Source organism: Nylanderia fulva, unplaced genomic scaffold (assembly GCF_048542155.1).
Source record: "Nylanderia fulva isolate GAGA-0341 unplaced genomic scaffold, ASM4854215v1 Scaffold55, whole genome shotgun sequence".
NCBI classification, from domain to species: Eukaryota; Metazoa; Arthropoda; class Insecta; order Hymenoptera; family Formicidae; genus Nylanderia; species Nylanderia fulva.
In genome coordinates, this window is record NW_028190643.1 from 205406 (window position 1) to 211294 (window position 5889).

Below are 5889 nucleotides of genomic sequence, written 5' to 3' on the forward strand. Positions count from 1 at the left end.
AAATTAAATGAGTACGTTTACCAAAATGAATTTCATTATATATAAAAAAATAGAATTATGTGTTTTAAGCAAATATTGAAACAGTCTGTAAGTGAAACTCATATTTGTTTTTATCTCTATAATTATTTTAAAAATAATAATTTATTTCCTAAAATATTAATATATTGTCATATATTATGCCATTTATGTGACTAAAAGAATGTTTGTAAATTTCAAATATTACAATAGATGTAAACGAAACTCGATTTAAAGGTTTATTTAAATTAGATATTTAACCATTAAATTATTGTTTAAAGATGATTTATATTTGTGAAAAGATTTGGGGGAGAATAGAAAAGAAAGAAGAAAGAAAAAAGGGAAGAAGAGAAAAGAAAGAAGAAAAAGAGTGCGGAAAGAAATAGAAGAGAAGAGGAAGAGAAAACAGAAAGGAGAAGGAACAACGTGGTGTGAAAAAGAATTGTGGAAGAAAATACAGAGGATGATCCATGATGTTGGGATAAAGAGGGTATTAGGTAGGAAAGCTGGAATTAGTAAGGGATAAGTAGAAAGGATAGAAGATAAAGAGGGAATGGAATGTGAAGAGAAAGGGGAACAGAAGGAGAAAGAGGATTTAGAGAGAATAGCATATTAAGAGAAGAAGAAGGGAAGTTTAGGACAAATAGGAAGAAAAAGATAAAGAAGGACAAAAGTAGGAGCCAAATGGATAGAGAAGAGAGGAAGGGAAAAAGCAAGGAAAGGATTGAAATGAAGAACAAGGGTTGTAGAGGAATTTAGTAAATTATGACTAGAATATTAATATGAATTTTGTTCGTAAAAAAAAAATGTTCGGGACCACTCCTTATAAAAGTGCCTTGTAATTCTCACTGGGAGCACAATAAAGAATGTATGTATGTAATTATGATATATCAACTTTCTATTTTCATCTTACAATTTTATAGGTATAGCAACTTATAAGAATATATACTTTTGTTCAAAAATTAATATTTTATTTGGAAGAAACTTATATTATGTGTACAAGGATTTTTAGTACATTTCGTTAATATTATTTCTATAAATAGATAATTATAAATTATATAAAATATTATATACATAATATATATAAATATTTATATAAAATATTATACATGTAATAGAAATCACTATATATAAATTATGTAAAATATATTATATAACATATAAATATGTTATATAATATATTTTTAAAAATGATAGATATCTAGATAAAAGACATTTTTAAATGTATGCCGATTCTTAGTTATAAAATATTTAACATAATATATGCGTTTACATATAATTTGAGACACACTGCGAAAGAAAATTGTAAACTTTACTGAGTCTTTTATCTAAATAATTTGTTAATTCAACATATAAAAATTTTTAAATTAAATATAACATATTAAATCTGACAAAACATATATATATTTGAGTTAAATACTAATATATATGTTCAATTAAAATAATAGTAATTTAGTTGAAAGATTTAGTTAAGTTAACAAATTTTTTTTTCAGTGCAGTTCTGCAGTTACATAATTATATGCATTTACAGATAATTTTATACATTTATAACATTATATTACTCTATATATATTATATTTATATACATATAAATTGATATATAATTATACTTTATAAGTTATAAAACATATAATATATATAAAGAATGATGAATATATAATTATAGATTATGTATAATTTATATATTATATATAATTATATATTATATAAAATAAATATGTTTTATAAAATACATTTAATAAATACAAGTATCTAGATAAAGATCTTGATGTAAAATGCTTAATTACGAAATAAATAAAAAATATAAGTTTCGTCGTTTATTTAATATAATTAGATATAATAAAAATAAAATAAGATTATTTACGCCATATAATAAAAAGATAAAGCGATAAAGTCAAAAATATGAATTTCTTATTTTATTTTATTGTCCATGTCCATGATAATACGTTAGCCTCATTTCTTTTGAAACCTGCGTCCATGTTGTTAAACATTTCATTAATCTTCTGAAAGTTAGATGAAAAATTAAATCAATAAAAATTCAGAATAATTCATATTAGAAAATTTTTCTCTTAAATTATGTGCGTTGTTTTATATTGGACAATTTCTAAATATTTTCCGCATCAAAAAAAGATCTTAATATTTATATATATAATAATATATATTTTCAAATTGTGTAAATCGAATGCTGATGACATATTTAAAATTAACGAAACAAAGTTGATATTTATTAACTTCTAATGTTTTCAAAATACAAATGTATGCGCTATACGTAGATAATTTTATATATTTATATGATAAAAGAACTAACATTTGAATTTCATGCGCTTACTGCAAGCACTTTTATTACATAAATAAAAGTGCTTGCAGTAATCATTGTTGCGCTTAGAAAATTTTTTAATTAGGTAGATAAAGATGAAATGAAAATATATAAATTTATCTTGTTAGATGAAATAAAGAAATGTTTTTAATTTAAATATTACTTAAATACAGGATAATATTACATTCCGATTCATCTAGATAATATACGGCTAATATTTTAAGACCGCTTATGTAAACACAGTTATAGAACAATGTAAATTATAAAAGAAATATAAAAGTATATATTCATACTTATGTTTATTAAACAGTAAGATTAACTCAAGGCTCTTTAATATCAAATATATGTACAACTGTGTTTGTTAAAAATATATTCAGTTATGATTTTTATTGCTTATTGATTAAGTTCTCCTAATTAAGTATTTTTATGTGCTACAACACTAAGCAAAATTATTTAAACATTATTCTAAATCTAAATAATTTAGTGAAGATAGCACTTTTTTTCATCGAAGGTGCATAGATAATACATAATGTTACTGTTTATGTAAAGATAAGAATGAAGCCAGAATATCATCTAGATGATCATCTGTATAATTTTATTTATTGTTTGTTAAATAACAGTAAACACTGCAAGTAATTGAGAATAAATAAAAGAAAAAAATAATATTTAATTTAACACTTATAGTGCTTTTAAGATATGAATGAATGCAAATAGCTGATTTAAATATTTATAGTAGTTATAACAAAAGTGTCAACATTTGAATATAATTTGTTTATTGTTCATAAAAATGCATGCAAATAATTGAGAAGATATATAAAAAATAATATCTTATCTCAATTATAAAAATTATTGCTATTTACCTCATCACCGTAAATCATTATCGCAAACAAAAATTTCCAGAAGAATCTTTGAACAATCTTATTGATGAGTCAGGTATTAAATTATGGTGAAAAATTAAATGCCCAAATAATAATACAAACGTGCCCATGTTTTTGCGATATACAAAATTAGAATTAGGTATTTCACATTTTCTCACTAAGTAGCGATGGTTGCGCTCACGTTCACTTATTTTATAGTGTGGTACTGTCCATTCATAAATGCTGCCAGAAAGTCGAAATATATGGGCACTTATAAAATGTAGTTTCATATCTCTTATCTTATTTAAACTGGAATTATACGTTATTTGACAATTTTCTTTACAACATTTTGCGTTGCCATCATTGTTTATGTAGAAGTAACACCAAATCAAATGAGGCCAGGGGATAGTTAATTGACTCATAGATTCTTTCCAGGCAGGGTTATGTATATGAGTTAAATGAAGGCGCATATCTTCTACGGATTCAAATAGTGATGTCTTATAGTCACATAATTTACATTCTGCAATGTTACTTTTCATTCCAAAAAATCTCATTATCCAATGCTCGTTTCTTTGTGGCATCGTTGATATGATGTTCCTTGTACTATCACCGATTGTGTTCCACGAGGAGATGTGTTTCCAGTCACGCGAGACGTAATTCTTACTAAAAAAAAAGAAAAAGTTCGCGAATAAATGTTCGTTTCTATCGAAAATGACGCATGTACAGTTCAAATCTACTTAATATCTCGAATTTCCTTATTATTTTTCATCATTTGTTTACAATAATAACATTTTAGAGGTGACAAAAATATATGTTTATGACAACGTTTATATACATATACGCTATATGGACAGACACACATATGTAAAGAGAATTTTTCGTTATATTTGTCCGCAAAATTCACTAAAAATTTTATCATGTTTGATAATAAGCCGAATATTAATTACTATACTGCATGTTAAAAATTATGATAAATTCGTTATACGGTCATAGATATAATTTATGCGCGCCAATAATCGATCTTCATAATGATAATAATTACATTTTGCACTTTTACTTTTCATTGTAAAATATCTAATTAGCTCGTTCTCGTCCTCAAATCTCGTCGTCCGAGACAATTGAAAATATTATGCTGTTTCTTAATTTATATAAAATATATGTTTATCACTTTTTCTGGCATATATTCTACTTATGAAAACCCTTCGAGAGAGAAAATCAGAATATCTTAATATATTAAACATTCTTGAAGTTTTATTATATATTTATGTAAAAAGAATTAAAATATCTTATTGTGGTAGAGATATGAATCTTTTTATTAAGAAAATATTATAGTAAATATTAATCTGAGAAATTCTTATATAAATTCTTCCAGTACCACATTGTGTCCCACAATTACCATACATTTTAAATTACATTCTAAGGAAAATGTATGTAGAAAATGTATATGTATGTATGTATGTATATAATATGTATATGGGCGTATGTGTATGTACGTAATGAAAAATTATAAAGAAATTCGAGACATTGAACAGATTTAAACTTATACACATATATATATTTTTTTTATTTTTAATAGTATTAATTAAATAAATAAGTAATTCTAACTGAACTCACTATTTATATTGTTGATTTCTCCTGGCTTAAATTGCACTAAGGAACAGGATGCAAAACGATAAAGAGTGACGAATTCCAAATAATATTCGCTATAAAGCTCTGTTTGGCACGTCTGTCTGTCGATCCGATATATATTCTACTAAAAATATGCGAGAACATCGAAACTGCTTAAGAGACTTTTTGTATCGTGCTGTGTACGTTTACCTTTTATATATGTCTCTCTGTATTCGTGTGTGTCTTCCCTGCCTTGTGTTTATAATTTTGTTTGACTGGATATGTTTATAGTATGTGTGTCTGCGCACGTGTGTGTGTGTTAAAGTTTTCAAATAATTATTTTAGTTGTTTCTTTTTACGGTTTGTATTGAATAACTAAAAAATAATATTTTATTCATATGTTTGTTATTTTAAACTATTTATATTATAAACATTCATTCAAGTAAATTTCTTTCAAATTAAATATTAATAATTTTCTTATGTTAAAATATCATCTTAACAATAATTTGAAAAATAATATAATTAAGCAGTATTTTGAGTCATGATTTGTATTTATACTAAAAATACAAAATAAAAATATTTATCGTATTCAAAATACAATTGCCTCCGTTTTCTTTTCTCTCTCCACTCTTCATTATTAGCCTATCTTGTATATTTGCAATGTTAACATTTTAATTCTTGCTTCTGATTTGTATATAACAAACACTTATTTATATGCGATTAAAAAAAGATATATAACTAAAATGATAAATCTATAAATTCTAGAGTTGTTCAAGAGTTTCTTATTCTTTAATTTTCGTTAATCTGAGATAAGCGAAGATAATTTACGACATGATTATCGTCGGACAAAAGTTTTCGTTTCGTTAATAACGGCTGAGCAATAGTTAGGTAATATATAATTGAAAAATGTTACAACTAAAAGAATTATACGTAACGATATGGGCCAACGTAACGAGCAAGAAATTATAATATACAATTTAAAGCATGCTTAGATATTTATTAACACATAAAATTAAAATTGATAAAATAAATTAAATAAATTAAAATTATAATACAAAGCATTAATATTCAGAAACAAATATAAACTAAAAA

The 5889-nt window shown here is 24.2% G+C and overlaps 1 long non-coding RNA gene across 1 annotated transcript; it reads right to left on the reverse strand.

Annotated features, from left to right (window-relative positions):
* Positions 1-1763: 1763 nt before the first annotated feature.
* Positions 1764-5002, reverse strand: LOC114934746 (uncharacterized). Its single transcript, XR_003820342.2, has 3 exons — positions 4804-5002; positions 3193-3852; positions 1764-2018 (listed from the first exon to the last, which is right to left on the reverse strand). It is a non-coding gene; the product is annotated as an uncharacterized LOC114934746 (long non-coding RNA).
* Between the last annotated feature and the right edge of the window lie 887 nt (positions 5003-5889).